Genomic DNA, 22334 nt, shown 5'->3' on the forward strand with positions numbered 1-22334 from the left:
TTTGCAAGGGGGAAGGGAGGGCACGTGGTTAACATGTATTTTCCAAAGTCAACATTCACTAGATGAACAGCCTATATAGCTTTAGCAAATCTCCCCATTTTTTTCGCAATTTTAAGACATACCCATAGTTGACGGCACGGTTTTTAGTAAATCTCAGTGTAACTGTGTACAGGACTCCGAATCTTCTCCCAGACCTGTATGAGCCAGTGCCCGCTGTACTGGAGGGGGAAGGGTTACTGGGATATAAATAGTAAACCTAGTACAGAGACAGGGAGCAATGTACAAGAAGTAAGTGTAATATATGACTAAGTGACAGAAGTTAGGTTTCTGAGAATTACTTCTGAGATAAACAACTTTATAGCAGGGCACTTAATCTTACTTACCAGCGACATCTCATTTATTACAGAATTACAAGTAACTTTAATGCAATTGATACTGCCATTAATTCACCTCCGAATCATGGGGTGGCGGTTGCACAGCAGCTTTGCCCGTTATTTTCATAACACGATCGTCACAGATAGTATGAAGGTAACTTCAATCTTTTATGTTTATTGGACATATAAGACACTAGGGTTGTCACAACCAAATTCCATAGGTAAAAAAATGTTCGAAGAACTAATATCAAAGGGTTTATTCCTGGTCGTAGTTGCTGCTCTTTGTGCCTGTTGGACAAAGAAATGCAATGCCATGCACTTATGTAGGGGCACGTTTACAATGGCGGTTGAGGGGAAAACGTTCCCCTGTTTTTAGCACTACCCCTTTAGCAGCAGAGGCAGTGGCCAGGCCCACATTTATTTATTTATTTATCGAGTTTATATAGCGCCAAAGGGTTTGCTCAGCGCTGTACAATAGAGGGGGGACAATACATGAAACAGTACAGTAACATCAAACAGCACACGAGGGGTAAGAGGGCCCTACTCTTTCGAGCGTACAATCTAGGAGGGAGGGGGTAGAGGCACAGGAGGAAACGGCTGTGGGGGATGGAGTGGTAGGAGGAGGGAAGGGCAGCGGCTGTTAGGTAAGGGTGGGGTAGGCTTCCCTGAAGAGGTGGGTTTTCAGGGAGCGCCTGAAGGTGAGGAGGGAAGGTGACAGTCTGATGGATTGGGGTAGTGAGTTCCAGAGGATGGGGGAGGACCTGGAGAAGTCTTGCAGTCGTGCGTGGGAGGAGGAGACCAGGGAGCAAGATAGAAGGAGGTCCTGTGAAGAGCGAAGGGTACGGGTAGGGTGGTACCTGGGAATCAGGTCGGTGAGGTAGTTAGGGGCAGTGTTGTGAATGGCCTTATAGGTCAGGGTGAGCAATTTGAATTTAATGCGTTGGGCAATGGGGAGCCAGTGGAGGGAGAGGCAGAGGGGGGTGGCAGAGGTGGAGCGGCTGGTGAGGTGGATGAGTCTGGCCGCTGAGTTCAGGATGGTCTGAAGCGGGGAGAGCCTGCACTGGGGTAGGCCGGTGAGGAGGGAGTTGCAGTAGTCAAGGCGTGAGATAATCAGGGAGTGTACGAGTAGTTTAGTGGTGTCTGGGGTAAGGAAGGAGCGTATCTTGGAGATGTTCCGGAGGTGGAGCCTGCATGTGTTTGTGAGAGATTTGATATGAGGTTGAAAGGAAAGGTTTGAGTCCAGAATGACGCCAAGGACCTTGGCTTGCTGGGCGGGATTGATGGTGGTGTTGTTGGTAGTGATGGAAAGGATGGGGGGGGGGGCGCGGGCTGGGGGGAAGATGAGAAGCTCGGTTTTGGAGAGGTTGAGTTTGAGGAAATGGAGCGACATCCAGTCAGAGATGGAAGAAATATACACATGGAAGAAATATATATTTGAAATATATTTTAAAAATATTCTTCCCAAATATATTGACATATGTTTGAAATGCTACAATTTGGGCCATATTCAATATATTTACAAATATATTTCAATAAATATATATATATATTTCAATAAATATATATATATATATATATATACACTGCATATGCGTTTGGAATGTGTTTTTATTACAAAATATATGAAAAATATTTTTAAAAATACATTTCAAATATACTGTATGTATTTAACCCTTTGAGGACCAAGGGACGTATTTGTCCCATGTTTGTAATTGCGTGTATCATCTGATTAAGAACTTAAAACTCTTTTTTTTTTTTGGTTTGAGTCAAAATATTAGTTCTTATCAACAAATGGATCTAGCTTTTTGCCAATTATTTCATGAAATGGCTTAGTTACAGCAACTGAAGTGTACGAACTTTAAAAAAAAAAAAAATTGATTCTTTTGGCGTTCAAAAACCTTACGGTCCTCAAAGGGTTAAAGATACAAATCTACATTTTTGGAATGTATTTACAAAAATATGTAAAAACATATGTTAAAATGACTTTTTTATTTGTTAAAAAAATCTGAAGAACATATTTAAAAACAAATATATTTTTAAAAATATATTTTTTTAATATATTCAGATTTTTTTTTTAACATATAAAAAAGTCATTTTAACATATATTTTTACATATATCTGTAAATGCCTTCCAAAAATATAGATTTGTATTTTTAAGGACATGCAGTATATTTGAAATGTATTTTTAAAAATATTTTACATTTTGTAAGAATAATGCATTTCAACGCGCAGTGTGTATATATTTATTTTTATTTATTTATTTCAGGTACTTATATAGCGCCGTCCATTGACGCAGCTCTTTACACACATATATATATATATATATATTGTACATTCACATCAGTCCCTAACTCTCAAGGGGCGTACAATCTAAGGTATATATATATATATATATATATATATATATATATATATATATATATATATATATATAAAATATGGCCAAATATATGTCAATATATTTGGGAAGAGTATTTTTAAAATATATTTCAAATATATTTTTCTTCCATATGGGGGAATTGTGGAATTGAGGAATTGAGGAATTGTGTCCCCCACCGATCACAACCAATTCAAGGGTCCAAGGACATAAAGCAAGTGGTAAGGAGGTGGTGCAATGTCTCCTCACTGCCAGTCAATTGCTATCTGAAGAGTGATATGAATGCAAAGGTTCCTCAGAGACCAAAGCTTGAGTGAATGAGCCCTCAGAAGTTAGCAAAAAAGAAAAGCAAAAAAAAAAAGAAGAGATTTAAAGTGAACCAAAGAAACAGGTTCTCTTTACTTTAGCCCACCTCAGCAGCACAAAGTTACCTTTCTCTCATTTTCCTACCACTCTGTTCATACACTGGGAGAGAAGGTCAAGTCTTGTATTGGCATTAAGTCACCAAGGCTTACACAGGACTGTAAACTCCCAGTGTAATATCACTGATTGGCCCAGAGCTGTCACATGGAGTGAGTCACATACTCCCCCGTACCTGGATGTACTGGGATTCCCTATGGCTCCTGGTGATGAAGTGGCAGGGTAATGAAGGAAAGGTAATGATATATGGAGGGGTAGGTGTTTAGGCACTGGGAATCAAGGGCAAGTACTGTATTGGCCTTAAGTCACCATGGCTTACACAGGGCTGTAAACTGTAATAGTGAAAATAGTGTAATAGCGCTGATTGGCCCAGCACAATATCACATACTCCTCCATACGTAGATGTACTAATATTTTCTTAAATTTCTGGGCTAAAGAAAAGATAAGTATAGGTAAGAGTTCAGATTAGGAGACAAACAAGCATAATGTCACTGAGTCTAAATCTGTTATAAGATCTGCCTGGGAGTACATGTGAGTTGGCAAGAAAATGTCTGGGTGTACCCGTTGGCTGGTGAGGGCATGCTTGGTAGGTTGTACTTATTAGCTTTTGTGGGTATGCCTGGTGGTACTTATTGGCTGGTGGAGCTATACCTGATAGTACTTATTGGCTGGTGAGAGAATGCCTGGTAGCACTTATTGGCTAGCAAGGGTATGCATGGTAGCACTTATTGGCTGTTGAAGCCATATCTGGTAGTACTTATTGGCTGGTGAGGGTATGCCTGATAGTACTTATAAGTTGGTGAGGGTATACTGTGGTAGTACTTGTTGGCTAGTGAGGGTACGTGTATGGCTGGTAGTACTTATCGGCTGCCAAGGGTATTCCTGGTAGTATTTATTGGCTGGCAAGGGTATGTCTGGTAATACCTATTAATTGGTGAAGCCATGCCTGGTAGAACTTATTGGCTGGTGAAGGTATACCTGGTAGTCCTTATTGGCTTGTGAGTGTATGCCTGGTAGTACTTATTGGCTGGTGAGGGTATTCCTGGTAGTATTTATTGTCTAGTGAAGCCATGCCTGGTAGTATTTATTGGCTAGCAGGGGTATGCCTGGTAGTATTTATTGGCTGGGGAAGCCATGCCTGGTAATACGTATTGGCTGGTGAGGGTATGCCTGGTAGTACTTATTGGCTGGTGAGGGTATTCCCTGGCAGTACTTGTTGGCTGGTGAGGGTATGGATATGGCTGGTAGCACGTAGTGGCTGACAAGTGTATGTCTGGTAGTACTTATTTGCTGGTGAGGGTATGTATGCTTGGTAGTACTTATTGGCTGGCGACAGTAGGTCAGGTAGTACTTATTGGCTGATGACGGTAGGCCCTGGTAATGGCTGGTGAGGGTATGGCTAGTAGCACTTACTGGCTAGATAGCGTAGGTCTAGTAGTACTTATTAGGTAGTGAGGCTATGTCTAGTAGTACTTATTGGCTGGTGAAGCCATATAGACTGGCCAAGGTATGCCTGGTAGTACTTATTTAATGGTGAGGGTATACCAGGTAGTTGGTATTGGCTGGTGAGGGTATGTTTGGTAGTACTTCTTGTATGGTGCGGGCAAGCTTGATGGCACTCATGGGCTGACAACAGTTGTTGGACAACTTCAGTCATGACTTTTTTAATAAGGCAGGTCAAAGTACACTGACTAAGTGCAGAGAGCAGAGAGCCATATCAACCTACCACACATTTAGTTTAGACTGCACTGACTCTCAGTCAAATGTAATTGATTGGTTGATGCACTTTACAATAACTTTTTAAATTTAGCCATTCCTTTTGTTATGAAGAAGTAGACCAGTGGCTGCCATATTAGTTTAAATCCCAAAGCTTATCTTTTCTTAAAGTGGCCCTTTAACATTTCCCTGGAAAGCAAACCATCTAGGCAGAAGGCTAGCAGGTCTCCTACAATGCCACACTGCACCTTTCCACAGCCTGTCCCCTCCTTGGATGCATCTTGCAGGCCCCAAAAGATCCTCTGCAAATGGCAACTCTTTGTTTTCATAACTCATAGCTTTCTAGACTTTGTTAAAGTAGATCTAATCTCTAACTGGCTGACAATTTGTTTGTTCAAAGACTGTATATCATAAACAACTGCAATCTATTTTTTTTCCTTTGCTGCAACTCAGTGCTACTGGTCTTCTGCAACCCTTTTGCAGCCACTACTTGTCTACATGTAGAGACCCCAGTGATGACTGCATGGCATTTCTCAAGCATGGCACCACTTGATGGTAACAACAGTGTATCTTGCTGAAATGGCCACTTGTACACTCCATCAGAAACCAATGTGAAGGGTGATTATGCAGGAGCACAATCAGGAGATAGAAACCTCGATAAGAGTACTGGGACAAAGACCTCTGTGACAGGATCTCCAAACATTAGTAGCCTCCCAAGCGGTCTGAATATGTCCATATTTCTGTGCTCAAAGCTGTACATTTTTTTGCATGGAAATACAGTTGCAAGAAAAAGTATGTGAACCCTGTGGGATTACGTGGAGTTTTGCATGAATTGGGCATAAAATGTGCTCTGAACGTCATCTAAGTCACAACAATAGAAGAACACAGTCTGCTGAACATAATACTACACAAACATTAGATGTTGCCATGGTTTAATTGCACATAACATGTAAACATTCACAGTGCAGGGAGGAAAAAGTATGTGAACCTTTGGACTTAATAACTGGTTGACCCTCCTTTGGCAGCAATAACCTCAACCAAACGTTTCCTGTAGTTGCAGATAAGACCTGCACAATGATCTGCAGTAATTTTGGACCACTCCTCTTCACAAAACTGTTTCAGTGTAGCAATATTCTTGGGATGTCTGGTGTGAATCGCTCTCTTAAGGTCATGCCACAGCATTTCAATCGGGTTAAGGTCAGGACTCTGACTGGACCACTCCAGAAGGTGTATTCTGTGCTGTTGCAGCCATTGTTTTGTTGAATTACTTGTATGCTTTGGGTCATTGTGCTGTTGCATCACCCATCCTCTGCGGAGCTTCAGTTGGCGGACAGATGGTCGTACGTTTTCCTGCAAAATGTCTTGATAAACTCTGGAATTCATTTTCCCATCAATGACAGCAATCCGCCCAGGCCCTGAGGCAGCAAAGCAGCCCCAAACCATGATGCTCCCTCCGCCATGTTTTACAGTGGGGATGAGGTTTTGATGTTGGTGTGCTGTGCCTTTTTTTTCTCCACACATAGTGTTGTGTGTTCTTCCCAAACAACTCAATCTTGGTTTCATCTGTCCACAGTATATTCTGCCAGTAGTGCTGTGGAACATCCAGGTGCTCTTTTGCAAACTTCAAACGTGCTGCAATATTCTTTTTGGACAGCAATGGCTTCCTCCGTGGTGTCCTCCCATGTACTCCATTCTTGTTTCATGTTTTCCTTATTGTAGATGTGTCAACAAAAATGTTAGCATGTGCCAGAGATTTCTGTAGGTCTTTAGCTGACACTCTGGGATTCTTCTTTACCTCATGCAGCATTCTGCGCTGTGCTCTTGCAGTAATTTTTACAAGACGACCACGCCTAGGGAGAGTAGCAACAGTGCTAAACTTTCTCCATTTGTAGACAGTCTGTCTTACCGTGGACACATGAACATCAAGGCTTTTGGAGATACTTTTGTAACCCTTTCCAGCTTCATGCAAGTCAACAATTCTTGATCGTAGGTCTTCTGAGAGCTCTTTTCTGTGAGGCATGGTTCACATCAGACAGTGCTTCTTGAAACCAGTAAACCCAAAACAGGTGTGTGTTTTTTAAGGGCAGGACAGCTGTCAGCAACACATCCAATATCATCACACTGATTGGAGTCAAGGTTGGCTCACTCCTGGCTCCAATTAGCTCTGGGAGAAGTCATTAAGCTAGGGCCTCACATACTTTTTCCTCCCTGCACTGTGAATGTTTACATGTTATGTGCAATTAAATCATGGCAACATCTAATGTTTGTGTAGTATTATGTTCAGCAGACTGTGTTCTTCTATTGTTGTGACTTAGATGACTTTCAGAGCACATTTTATGCCCAATTCATGCAAAACTCCACGTAATCCCAAGGGGTTCACATACTTTTTCTTGCAACTGTATGTATTTTTTTTATTGTAGGCCTGTAATTGTTAGGAATAACTCACTGAAATCTGTCCGAACAAGAGTCTACTAAACATCCCGGGTATGTTAAAATTTGAAACACAAAATCATAAATTATAATTTAATAAATAATCATAAAAAATAATAATATAATAATAAATTTAATTCAATAATATAATCAAACCAAAAACACTGAAATTTGAAATATAGCGCCAAGTTCGCACATCACTGAGCAAAGTCGCAAAATCGTTTTCAGTGTCTGATGACGAATTTCCCCCACGAATCATTATCACTCAATTCTGCAAGTGGTTCTGATTTACTATCGCTGTTCTCTAGCTGATCTAAAACCGCTTTTGACCTAAAGGGACACATTTTGGATGCCATGGATGTTTCTCAGTTTCCAGGCAGAAAGAACGGTAAAAATGTAGGCAGGGCGCAGGACAAAGCACTAGGGACAAAGGTGTCCGTTTATGAACCAGCGGTAAATGATCGCTGCTCAGTTCTCCAGCATTCTCGGAGAACACAGTTCTCCTGTGAATGCCTTTTATGAAGCGGTGTAGATCAGTTCTCCGATCGAAGGGAGAACGGTCTACAAACGCCAGAGAATGGTCTACAAACGCTGGAAAATGGCTTATTTTACTATAATCTCGCGAGATTACAGTAAAAGATCAGTTTACTAAGCAGAGGTAAATTATCGCTGCTTAGTTTGTGGGCCCAGAGCTGGAGAATCTGGAGGGAGAACACAGATCTCCAGTGAAGGGCTGAACATGTTCTCCGCTGATCTCCTGAGTGTCATAAACTGTGAATGTCCAGAGAATAGCTGCGATCCTCTGAATCGCAGCTATTCTCTGTATCATAAATGGATACCTAAATGTATGTGAAATGGTTTTATACAGTAATCTTATACTATGTGATTTTAGTGAATTTAGTGAATATCACTTTTCCAACTTTCAAATTTCCTGCCGTTCCATCCCCGTACGTCCCGACGTCGCAGTGAACGGAACCCAGAAGACAGATGCCGGCATTTATTGGAGGACATTGCCAGGGACACTGCAGGAGGGACATTGCAGGAGCGCAGGACAAGGTAAGTGAAGAAGAGATCCCAAAGCAGCGCTGCAAGGTATTCCCCAGTGTAGCTCGGGGTTACCGCTTGTGGTCCAGAAACTTTACCCCAAGCTACACTCGGGAATACCACCAGGGAGGTTAATGAAAATTGCAGGTTTAAAAATATTTAAGTACTTTTGCTTACTATACACATGGCAACTCGTAGACAATTTAAACCGTTTTTAGCCAGTTCTTAAAGCGGAGTTCCAGTCATTTTTGTGTTTATTAAAAGTCAGCAGCAACAAAAACTGTAGCTGCTGACGTTTAATAAGCACACACTTACCTGTCCCAGAGTCCAGCGATGTACTCACCCGCGCCGAACTTTCTCTCCTGCACGGCACCGGCATCTCAGCTGTGGGCACCAGGCTGTTACAGCTTGCGGCTTCACAGCCTGGTGCCCACTGCGCATGCGCGGGTCACGCTGCACCTCCTGATTGGTCTGGCAGTCTTCTAGGAGCTGTGAAAGTTCCCAAGAGACTGCAGGAGGAAAGAGTGGGCCGCATTTCCGACTAACTTCGCCGTAGCAGACTGAGCCGGAAGTGGGAGCGGGTACCTGTCCAAGACAGGTATCCGTTCCCCCCTTCCCGCCAAAAGGTGCCAAATATGGCATTGAAGGGGGGGAGGAGATAAATAAGCGGAGATTCCGCTATAACTAGAAGAGGAACCAAAGAGATCAAGGCAATCAACAAAAGTAGTTGGCTGTGGGTGGGTGACAACACTTATTGACTGTACTGTATCTACGTATATGGGAGCAGCATATTCATCCTAGAAAAGGACTACAGGACACCTTCCCTCTCCCCAATTTTAGGGGGGAGTTCTGTAGTCCATAGAGGTATGATAAGACTATAGGGTATGCATTACACCCTGTTTCTGTAATACAGTTAGGCTACGTCTACAGCAGGGGCGGACTGACAACTCATGGGGCCCCCGGGCAATAGGGGATCATGGGGCCCCTGTGTCCTTGCCCAAACTCAAAAAAGCCTATGGAAAAGGTACCAGGGGCATCTCATGAGGCCCCCTACTGACCCCGGGCCCTCGGGCAGTGCCCGAGTTTCCAAATGGTCAGTCCGCCCCTGGTACACAGAAATATATGTTTGAGTTTTTTTTACTGTGATCTCATGCTTCAGGTTTTGTGCTGACAGCATGGTGGAGAGTCGCACCGCTGCTCCATACAGAGCATAGCAGTCCAGTGTTCTGACACTCCCCCTGCATAGTGCTCCAATCATTAGCACCCCCAGCTCCTTGAGCAGCACTGTTGAATGCAGCACTGTGCGGGGGGATCAGACTACTGGAGATCAGGATGGTTCTGCTCAATGTTTATAAGTTGATTGGCTGATCCACCACCTCCAATACTTTCTGAGTTCACTGCCTCCCTGCTCATTCAGAGTCAGCATCTTGGAAAATATCCAAGCCATTAAATCATCTTGATGGCCAGGCAATTAGCAATTTTAAGGAGGTCAGCAATGGTAGCCTATATCCAGTATATTTCTCTAGCTATGCTACCCCTTGTTTTACCGATGCGTCCTTTAGTGAAGCTCTCACTCATGTTTTCATGAAACATTCAATTCTGTTGCAGCAATGTGTATGGAACAACTTTTATATGCTAACAAAGAAAAAAAAAGAAAAAGCAAGCTATCTCAAATGATATTTTATTAGTTAAAAGTTAGAAAACTCTGTTTACCCCAATTTTTTTTCTGACCAGTTATGGTGTTTGCTAATAATAATCTAGGCTTTATTCTATTAAAGAATATATAAACCCAACATTTCATATTTCTGATATGTGTCTGCTGTAACATGTACTTGTATAAAAAAAAGCATCCTGTTCTCTTTGTGTTGCTTCCTTTGTGTGAAATCTCTGGTGTTCCTGACAGTCCTTCTGCTTTCCTATTAAAAAGTGACCACACTAGGCATGAGAGCTCAGCACGGTCAGTTTGTTGGCTGTACTGAGAAGTCAGCCTGCTCTCCTCCAATGATCAGACTTGTCCTGACACGATTCCCCCTCCCCATTTCTGCACAGACATTCAATGGTTCATTGGGAAGATCAGTGTCATGCTGTTTCTCCTCCCCCAGCTCTTTGACTTGTCTGACTTGTTAAAAAAGGGAAAAAAAGGTATTTATAATTTTTTTTATGTTTATACAAATGTTTGCCTTTCATTTCTGTTTTAAAATGAATGGGTTGTTTTACAAGGTGAGTGTTCATATTTACTATGGCATCACAAATTTAACTGCAGTTCAAGGTGCCGGCATTAACATGCATGCCAGATATTCTGCATACAATTGTATCCTCTGATGTGATCATTTTAAAGCACGTCCACAGCCAAAATGTTTTTTTTTTCAGCTTTGGATATTAGAAAATAGCAAAATAGAAAAAGTTTTTTTTCTTGGGGGGGGGGGGGGGGGTGTTGCTGCATCCTTTAATGAAAATTTCAGTTAATTTCCTGCTCAACAGACACAACAGGATGTTAGAGAAATCTCTTCGTTGTCACTGTTAACAGGTCAGGTTCCCCCTCATTTTCCCCCTGGTTTACGTTATTGCTTTTAAAATACATAAAATACTTAATAAAAACAAATCTTTAAAAAAAAAAAGCTCTGGTTGTGCGCCTGAGTTCTCAACACCACCACCACCAAAAAAAAAAAAAATTACTGTGTGTCACACAATTGCCGAGTTATACAGACATCATTAGATCCTTTGATAAATTCTAATAATTGTCTGTAAATAAATAAAATAAAAAATGCAAAGGAATCATGAATATATAACAATATATAAAAAAAAATAAAAGCAAAACAATTGTCTATAAATAAATAAAAAAATAATAAATACAAAGGAATAATAAATACATATAAATATAAAAAATAAATAAACAAAACTAAAACAATTGGCTATAAATAAATAAACTAATAAACACACAGAAATAACAAATATATAAAAAAAGATAAATAATAAATAAAAGTAAATCCCTAAACAATAATAAATAAATAATGGTCCATAAGGAGAAACAAAACCATAATCCTAATGCAGAAGATAAAAATGGCAAAGATGTGAACTACTGCGTTACCCTGCGTTTTGCTCTGATATTCATCTTACTTGTCTGTATGTACTAACCCATTTCTAGGCACATTCGGCCCCTGCTTCAGCAGGAAGAAATGGTCTCACACACATCTCTTGTTATCTGGAGCCAGATAGACAAGAGTATTGAAATCCAGCACAAGGGGTCATCGAGCACAGCCCCTCCCCCCTCTGTTGCTGTATTTTCTAAGTGGCGTTGTCACCTTTGGCTGGTGGATCATCTTAGTTCTTTAGGAAACCATGATCTGTTTTCTACTTTCTACTTGTGTTTTATAACCAAGTATGTTTTATTTGATTTACAGACATGTGATTCTTTAAAATCTATTTTAATAATATTTTCTTGTGTAATATTTAACCAAAAAAAAAGCATCTGCATTGCTTTGCCAAACCCTCTGTGCTCTTTGTCTTATTATTAATTACTGCATTTTTTTACTGCTATGGTTGAATTGCTGGGAGGTCCTGGTGAGCGTTGCCTACACTTCCATGGCACCGCGGGCTGTTTGCAGTGCACACAGATGTCACATGACCACAGCACAACTGTCTATGTGCCAGTTTGTTAAAAAAAAAATGGCAGTGCTTTTGTCTTGTTGTTTGTGAACTTCCATTTGCTGTCTAATATCTATGGCATGTATTAAACATTCTAAAAAAACACATGTCCGTGTTTATGTAATTATTTTTTTTTAAAGATTTAGATTTAAGATTTTTTTTTTTAAATGCCATATGTTGGTACAGAGCCCTCCTTAAATCTGATTTTAATATTCACACTAAACAGGTGATTTGCCTGTTTACACTCTGATCTGTACAATACGGCAAGCGCGTTAACGCCGGCAATTTCCAGACTTAATGTGTGTTGCAGAAAGTCAACCCAATTTTTTTTTTGGATGGACTGGCAATGCACCACAATGAAGATTTTAACAAATTTCCAGCATTTTTGTCAGTACAGCTCACCTCAACACACTGATGGCTCACATCTGTGCTCTGGTGCACTAAAATGTACGCTCGTTGTTCTGCTATAGATAGATGTATTAGAGTGCCATTCTGCAATGCATGAGTTAAAGACCCTCTCATATGATTGTTCTGATTGGGTCTACCTGTCCACTGTCAGGAGGACCCGATCTAACCCACCATTCTCCTCTAACGAGTGGTGGATGTAACCTGACTTGTGTACATTTACACCCTCCTATATCCAATCCAATCTGATCTGCCCAGACAAAGGGGAATGAATTCCCTTCCGTTTGCTTTTAGTGGACTGGATTGGAGCAGATAGAAGGCCAGTCCATTTATACCTGACTGCCCATAGAACAGATTGGGCTGTGTTCATGTCAGCTCTGTTTATGCAAAGACCTGTCATCTGACATTGGTGGACAGATCCCCTGCTGTGCAAGTGGACTCCGTCCTGCGTGAAAGGGTCCAAACGGGCGTATTTACAACAAGGCAAACAAGGCATTTGCCTATGGGGGCATTTTTCAGTGGGGCAGCAGCATTTTGCAGGGGGGCAGCACCGCCGCCCCAAAAGAAGGGACACACACAGCATGGGGACCAGGTGGGATCTGAGAGAGGCTGCAGGCTGCTTGATGGTGTATGCAGAGGCTGACTCTTGTTCCCGGGGATGTCTGGAGCTGTGAAGGTGAGTGTCTTCTCTCTCGCTGGGGTGGGAGTGGGGGGTTGTCAGTGTATGGGGGGCGTTGGTAATGGAAAGCTCTCTCGGATGGGGTGGGGGCAGGGGTGTTGTTGGTCAATGTCAGGCTCTCTTCGTGGGGAAGGGGGGTGTTGGTCGGTGTCAGGGTCTCTCCACGGGGGGTGATTTTTGCGTTGCCTAGGGCAGCACGAAACCTAAATACACCACTGGTCTAAAGGCTACTAATTCCACCTTTGCCAACATGTTTCATGTTACACCCATATTCAGGATGTAAAATGTAACTCGGTGCCATAGCCAGCACCCCCCTCACCCCCCCCCCCCCCCACTTACCTAAATCGCAGGGTTCTTTTTCTCTCAGGCTTCTATTTCATTTTGAATTTTGGGAGGATGTGCCTGGCTATGTCCACGTAGTCATGTCATCCTATCATAGAGATCTGTGAATGGAGAGACTACAAGTCCTTGATGAAGTCACATGATGTGTGACGCAACGCATCGGAAATAAGTGTGGTGACGTAATTTCCGATGCGGCAATGCCAGCCGCTATCTTGCTTCACTTCTGTTTTTATGCTTGAATGGGCTATGTAGCCCTTTGCTCCATGTAAGTGTTTAATTTTTACATTGTATATCACATGGTAATACTTACTACACTATGAGGAGCCTTTATGTTTCTGTTTGAGCTATTTGCCCAGCCATTGTGTACCAAGCAGATCCATACGTCTGTGATATCGATATTGAAGGAGGACTTCTATTGAGCGCAAGTTGACCTGCTTTCTAGGTCAGAATTGGGAGGTAAGCGCACACCCCTGGTGGAGGTGGACACAGTGGTGTTTGAAGTGGACACTTTTGAAGAGTTTTTCTCACATATCATTGATTGAATATCATTTACTTGGGAACTATAATCTGACTATAAGCTGACGCGTTTCGGGAGCTGAACCCCCTTCCTCAGAGCTCTGAGGAAGGGGGTTCAGCTCCCGAAATGCGTCAGCTCATTCGCATTATTAGACACAGATGTTTTGTGACTGTCTTTGTGGACCACATACACTGCCTTTATTCACGTTGGTTTGTGAGTATATATCCTCTTTTTATTCAATAAATACGTGTTTTACTACGGTATTGCACGATGAGAGTGCGCCCTTGTCTGTTCTTTTTCACTATTGTCATCATGTATTTATATATTCTGCTGCATTTTTACCTAGGAGGGATGATGTGTGTTCATTTTATTCATTACTATGGCTTTATATGTTTATGACACATTTTTCTTTTCCACTTAGTAGGGCAGCTGGGAGTTTATTTGCCTGTTTTTTATTTATTTATTTTTTATATAATTATTTTTGTAACATCACTTGATTGATTATTTATGGTTTTGTGATACATATAACATTGCCCTGGGTTGTAGTATGCAGGGCTCAGCCCGGTGTTTACTGTATTATTGCATTTCTATTTGGCACTAGTGGTGTAGTTTGTTGTGTGTGAGCGCAGCATCTTTTTTATATATATATATAATTTTTTATTTACAAGCCCCATCTGCCACCCCAGCAGAGGGATTCATCATTCCCAAGGGAACACAAGTATGGTGACGTCACTGCACTCACATTTATGCTCCCTCCAGCTCCATAGCTGAAGGTCCGAACCTCAGCACGGACCTGAGCAAGAGAAATAGTCTGCAGGAGCCAGAGCATTGCACCCACAATCCACTGATCATGGTTGCAATGCTTTACAAGCTAAAAAAATACAAACAATAATTAATTAATGCATTTTTTTTCTCTTTTCAATATTGGTGAATTTATTAATTATTGTAAAAAATGGAAAATGCTTTTAAAATACGCTGCATGAAAACACTGTACCGTGCATTATCAACGCATCAGTGCAAATGGATCCAAATCATTTCCCCCCCACCATAGTATGATAACACTGTCCTGTGCTGCAAATTATTATTATTATACAGGATTTATATAGCGCCAACGGTTTGCTCAGCGCTTTACATTATAAATTCTGAGTCAAAGGATGGACTACAAACTTTAACCTGCAATCAAGTACAAAAAATGTATATTTTATTTGGGTACTGGCTAAATATATACAGATCAGCTTTTAAGAAATACAATCCTCAATATCACATAATATAAATAGAAGTAAAACCTGAGTGCAGTATGGGCACTGCTGGCACAGCGAAGGGTTTCAAGTGGGACTTGGAAACAGATCCAATGATGAAGTCCACCAATAGGTGGCACTGTGGAGTTTCAAAATAAAAAAGCCATATAATACATTTTCCCCCTTTACTGTGTATTAGAAGTCAGAACATCAGCAGCAGAATGTAGAACTGCGAGCCAGTTTAACAGGATAAATAAAAGGGCCAAAGGAGTAAGCACTGTCAATGCACTTCTTATAAGTGTAACATTTCAATTTCACATCCTGCCACACTGTTCTAAATGGAAATCCAGCAAATGTTTTTTGTGAGCTTACAGCCGGGATAAAGACTCCAACGTATCACTAAATATATCGTGCACACATCGTATTCTGGGGTCAGGAAAAAACACTATTGATCTGTGACTGCTGGATATTAAAACAGTGATTGGTTAATGGAGCGATGATAACTGTTTTTTTTTATTTTAATATATATAGAAACATTTTGATTTGAAAATTATAAAATAAGTTCTAAAATTTTAGCGTATGCATTTTAGAGTCTTGTATCGACATTATAACATAAAATATATACATATATATATACATATTATAATAATAAAGCAGGCTTAGGCAACCTATGACTCTCAAGCAGTTGTGAAACTACACCCAGTCAGGGGCGGACTGACCATTTGGAAACTCGGGCACTGCCCGAGGGCCCGGGGTCAGTAGGGGGCCCCATGAGATGCCCTTGGTACCTTTATCATAGGCTTTTTTGAGTTTGGGCAAGGACACAGGGGCCCCATGATCCCCTATTGCCCGGGGCCCCATGAGTTGTCAGTCCACCCCTGCACCCAGTACAACCAATATCATGTCTTTTTTTAAAACCATTATAAATGAGCCTTGTTGGGGTTATGCTCACTTTATCTAGCCAATCAGGTTTTCAGAAATTGTCTTTTTTAATCTTCCAATAGTAAGCATCAATTCACACTATGAACTGCAAGTGAATCGCACAAGAACCCCACAGCCTTCACACGTGATTCAGTTGGACGCAATTTGAACGGGCTCAAATCGCACTGCATACACAAAAGACGTGCATCCACTAATTTTGGAGCAACACTGCAACCAGATCGCATGATCTTTTGTTCCATGTGACTTGGTGCAGGCAAATGCACTTCATTTGCGACCTGCGTTTGGCGTGTTGTTAAGATCGCACTGACACCTACTGCAGATCGCAAGGGCAGTGCAATTGGAATACAGTGTGGGAAATAAGCACAGATCACAGGGTTTCCTGCACCGCATTAGTGTGAACCTCTTATTTGAAACTATCATAAGTGGGCCTTACTGGGTTTGTGCTTGTTTTAACTAGCCAATCAGGTTTGCAAAAACTGTCTTTTTTAATTTCCCATAGCAAGCAAATGTATTAGATGGGGTAAAGCATATATTTTAAAGCCGACCTCTATATAGATACAAGGACTTGTTCACACAGGCGGTTGGGAGGGGGGTGGTAAAAGCAGGCAGTTTACCACTTCTGACCACCCACCTGAACAAGGTGCTGCTCAGGGCTGTACAAATCCTGTTACTGTGATGCTTTGGCGCTGCTGCAAACATTAAATGCTACATGCCATTTTGCGGCCAGTACTGCCACCAAACATGGCCCATTTGAGTGAATGAGGGCATTCCACAACCACCCTGCAACTGCAGTTGCGGTGTGGTGAGTTGGCAATTTCAGGGTTAAAGCAGGAGGTAAGGAGGTGACATATCACCTCCTATCAAATGCCCTCTGAAAAGCGCTTCACTGTGTATCACTTTTTGCCAATAATAGTTGCGCATCTAAAACAGCCCTTAAAACACAAATTAATGTGATCACTAATACATCAGTCAGGCTAGGTTCACATCTATGTTTGCCAGGAACGCTCGGCAAATTGTGTGCTTTCCTGAAAAAGGCGCTCCCTGAAAATGAGCCTGGGCCCAATCACACCAAGTAGCAATGGGCTGCCGTGCCTCTTGAAACGCAGGGAAAAGGTTGTTGCTTCATTTTAGAAATCACATCCTAGTGTGGTTCACAGTGTGGGAAGTGGCACTGCAATTTCCAGCGTGTGTGGGTGCCATTTGCATTAATTGCACCCGCATGCATCTCCTGCATTTTACTGTGCGGGTGGTTGCGGCTGCAGGAACGGGGGTGGTCCCGCAGTGGCAATCACCCACACAGGTGTGAACCTATGCTTAATGTAATGTATTTAAAAAATGCCAGCAATATAAGCACCTAAATCTGACCTGGTATCAGCATCTTACAGGTCCTTTACAGCAGGGCTGGAGTATGAGGGTATTAAGCAGCCAAGGAGCCAATCAGTTCATGTATTGACAAGCATGCTGATAGAAGGATAAAGCGGAGTGAGATGAGTTCCTTACCGTGCCCCTTCTTTTACTGTTCAGCCACAGGCTGAGAGTAGATACAGGACAACCTGGTCTCAGAACAAAGTGGTTGAATAATGCTGGCCATCAGACTGAGGACATCTAGTGGCAGAAGAAAAGTATTGCGGGGGAAATCTCTGGATTAATGAATATTGCAGAAAAGGCTGGTTTTGCTTTTTTATCCGTACACAGGCTATTCATTTTTATCTGGAGTCCTGCATTAAATGATAGCTGCACCATAGTTAGGCAAGTAGAAGTCTAAAAATCCAGTAAAATTGCAGCGTGATCCCTCTCTTTGTATTTGTCTGATCGACACTCTTGCCTTGCAGCGCTTAGATACTGGATACAATTCCCAAAGCATACTATCAGTGTGGAGTTTGTGTTTGGATGTGTTCTCCCTATGAAGGAGATTTACTAAAACTGGAGAACTCACAATCTGGTGCAGCTGCATGGTAGCCAATCAGATTCTAACTTCAGCTTGTTTAACCGTTTCTGCTCCGCCCTATAGCAGGAATACAGCTACAGTGCGGTATGGGTGTGCAAGATCACTTATTTCACGTAAAATCATAGTGGCCTCGGCTGAAAATCACCGGCTCCTGCCCGGTGATTATGCGCCGGCACCCGGTGATCGCCGAATATCTCTGACGGGGAGAGACTTGTGTATAAACAACACAGATCTCTCCCCTGTCAGCTCCTGCACACTGCTTTGTACATAGAGCCATACAAAGCAGTGTGCTTACAGTGAAGCACACACACAGCTCAAGTAGTGAAACAGCACACAGTTAACCCTTTGATCACCCACATGTTAACCCCTTCATGCCCAGTGCCAGTAGTACAGTGTCAGTGCTTTTAGTTAGCACTGATCATTTTATTGGTATCACTGGGTATGTCAGTGACACCAACTCAGTTCCCCCCAGTGTTAGAATGCCCACTGCAATCCCGTATTGGGATTTTTTTTTTAGCAAAGACATGGAGCAGAATACATTTGGGTCTAAATTTATGACGAAATTTGATTTTTTAAATTGTTTTGCTGGACATGTTTTATAGCAAAAAGTCAAAACTATATTTTTTTTTTTTCAAAATTGTTGGGTATTTTTTGTTTATAGCGTAAACAATAAAAAACTCAGAGACAATCAATTACCACTGAAAGAAAGCTCTATTTGTGGGTAAAAAAGGATGCAAATTTCATTTGGGTGCAGCGTTGCATGACCGCGCAATTGTCAGTTAAAATAATGGAAAAAATGGCCTGGTCAGGAAGGGGGAGAAATCCTCTGGAGGGCAAGTGGTTAATTACCCGGAAATGCAAAATCATGTGCAGAGGCGAACTGACCATTTGGAAACTCGGGCACTGCCCGAGGGCCCGGGGTCAGTAGGGGGCCCCATGAGATGCCCCTGGTACCTTTTTCAAAGGCTTTTTTGAGTTTTGGCAAGGACACAGGGGCCCCATGATCCCCTATTGACCGGGGGCCCCATGAGTTGTCAGTCCGCCCGATTATTTGTATATATATACGTGATTTTGCGCACCCCTGGCACTCTGTAGCAGTATATCTTCTATAGGGCGGCAGGAAAGCTGTTAAGCTTTGACAAAAAAACCTGGAAGCTGATCGGTTTGTCTGCAGAGCTGCACCAGAATTTGTACTTTCTAGTTTTAGTAAATAACCCCCTATGGGTTATAGTATATTCTCAAACTTGTGTGTGTAGAGGGAGGAGGGCTGGTATGGGTTTCCTCTACAGCAGGGGTCTCCAAACTAGGAGGGCCAGACTTTGGCCCTTTGGTGTAAAAAAGGCCCCCATGTCAGTGGGAAAAACTAGTGCCCTATTGTTTGGTGTCATTGGGAGGAATTGTGCCCCACATTGGACCCCATTGTTGGTGTCATTGGGAGGAATTGTGCCCCATCGCTGGTGTCATTGGGAGGAATTGTGCCCCATCGCTGGTGTCATTGGGAGGAATTGTGCCCCATCGTTGATGTCATTGGGAGGAATTGTGCCCCATTGCTGGTGTCATTGGAAGGCGTTGTGCCCCCTTCATTGGTGTAAATGGGGGGAATTATGCCCCATCGTTGGTGTCATTGGGAGGAATTGTGCCCCATTGCTGGTGTCATTGGGAGGAATTGTGCCCCATTGCTGGTGTCATTGGGAGGAATTGTGCCCCATTGCTGGTGTCATTGGAAGGCATTGTGCCCTCTTCATTGGTGTAAATGGGGGGAATTATGCCCAATTGCTGGTATCAGTGGATTAAAGTGTCCCAAGGGCCGGATAAAGGCAAGCAAAGGGCCACCGGGCCGCAGCTTGGAGACCACTGCCCTATAATATGATCTGAGATAGAAATATATTCCGATTTGTGAAATGATGGGATGACTGGTGTGGCTACTTATTAAACCTTGCAGCCAATCGCCTTCAGCCTGGGTTCACATATATGCGGTGCATTATATCGTATGTGATTCGCAAAGGAATGGACCGCATTCCTGTGCCAATCACGTGATTTGTGTGTGGTGCGATTGGAGCCATACATTATGTATGGCTCTAATCGCACCGCACCAAAAACGTGCGGGACCCTTTCTTGGGTCCGCACTAGAATCGGATCGCATGGGTATTCACACCTATGCTGATTCTGCACATCGCACTGCGTTTTGCGGACCGCTTTCGGGGTGTTGTTAACGTAACATGCACACTTGCAGCGGTTCACATGAACGGGGTGCGATTCTGATGCGGTGCGGAATTTGCACAGAAAACGCTGCAAATTATGCACCGGGCTCAATATTCATTTATTCAGCACCTTCCATAGAGCACATCCTGTCCATGATAAACGTGTTTTATTCTGCGCTCATACGTGTCATACAATGTTTTCACTTCTGCACACACTGAGGCCTCCTCCTGTCACGGTGTCATGGAAGATGGATTTTTTTCCTCCTCTCCACATAATATGAAAGAGTTAAATGTGAAAGTGCAAAGGGCAGAGGGAAGCATGCTCAGATTACAGAGAGGGGGCAGCCTGGGTGGAGGAGGGGGGGATAGACTCTCCAACCCCAATACTAGATCAGCCTGGCTGAGTGTGACATGCAGTACAGATCCCCTCCTCACTCCTCGTCCACAAAGAGCTATACAGTACAGACACCTAGCTGTCACATTGTATATAGAGCAGGCAGATCACGGTGCAGGGGAGTTCTGTGAAGGGGATGGACACAGCATGGCCCCATGTGATGAGGACCATTTACTAAAGGAGTCCAGGAGGTGCACTGAAAAAGAGAAGGATCACTTGAATGATCCAATCACCATTATTCACCAGGGATTGCTGTGTACATGATTGGATGATTGAAGGGACTCTTCGCTCTTCCTCTAGTCTGCGTTCCCAACTCACATTGTGTGCAAGTGTTGTGTATAGAAGGACAATGTCTCCCCCTCTCTCCCTGTAGATTTTATATCACAAATATGTCAGACTTTCAGTTCCTTTACTAAATTTGTCTCCCCCCCCCCTCATTCTCTACCTCCCATTGCACTCCCCCCCCCCCCACCCCCCATTGCTGTCTTCTCCATCCCGCTTTCTCTCCCCTCTTACTCTCCCCTTTTCTCCTCCCCACCAACTCTTCTCTTCCCTTAGTAACCCTTCCCCACCCCTTTGCTCTCCTCTCCCCTCTCCCCCTCCCCCCCCCCTCCACACTCTACTTCCTCATCTCCTAACTCCCTGCCCCTCTCTCCCTTCCCTACCTCCTTAATTGTGCTCCACTACCTCTCTCTCCTTTCTCTTCCCCCCCCCACATTGCACTCACCCCCCCCTCTATTCCTCCTCTCCCCTCTCTAGGCCCCCCCTCCCATTGCTCTCCTCTCCCTCTTTTCCCTCTCCATCTATTTCCCCATCTCCCCCCCCCCCCCCCCCCATTGAGCTCCTCTTCCCTCTCTTCTCTCTCTCCCCCTCCCTTCTTTTTCTCCATCCTCTACCCTCCATTGCCCTCCTCTCTCTCCTCCCCATCCCCCTCACTCTATTGCTCTCCTCTCCCCCCCCCCCCTATTTCCCCATCTCCTCTCCCCCCGTCCCTTTCCCTCTCCTTTCTCTGCCCCGCTCCATTGTGCCCCCACCCCCCCAACTCTCCCCCTGTAGCTCTTTTATCCTCTCTCATTCTCCCATTTCTTCTATCCCCTCTCTACCCCCTCACATTGCTCTCTTCCTCCCCTCTCTCCCCTGCTTCCTTACCCTCCCCAAACCCCCATTGCCCCCTCAATTTCTGCTCCCACTCTTCTCTTCTTTCCTCCCCCCCTCCTCATTTACACTCTTCCCTCCCTGTCCCCCCACTCCTTCTAATTACTCCTCCTCCCTTCTCTCTCTATCTCCCCCATTTCTTTCTCCTTTTGCTGTCCACCTCCCCCCCAGTCTTGTATACAGTATATACATATCAGAGATGGCGGTATGACACTGTGCACACCTCCTGATCCCTACTCCCCCCCAGTCTTATATAATGGCAGTAGAACACTGTGCACACCTCCTGATCCCTACTCCCCCCCCCCAGTCTTATATAATGGCAGTAGAACACTGTGCACACCTCCTGATCCCTACTCACCCCCCCCCCCATCTTATATACATAGAGATGGTATGATGGCAGAACAACACTGTGGACACCTCCTGATCCCCCCCCCCCCCCATCTTATATGATGGTAGTATAACACTGCACACATCCTGATCCACTGATCCCTACTCCCCCCCAGTCTT

Source organism: Staurois parvus, unplaced genomic scaffold (genome assembly GCF_062004578.1).
Source record: "Staurois parvus isolate SC_StPar_1 unplaced genomic scaffold, SC_StPar_1.0 ptg000498l, whole genome shotgun sequence".
NCBI classification, from domain to species: Eukaryota; Metazoa; Chordata; class Amphibia; order Anura; family Ranidae; genus Staurois; species Staurois parvus.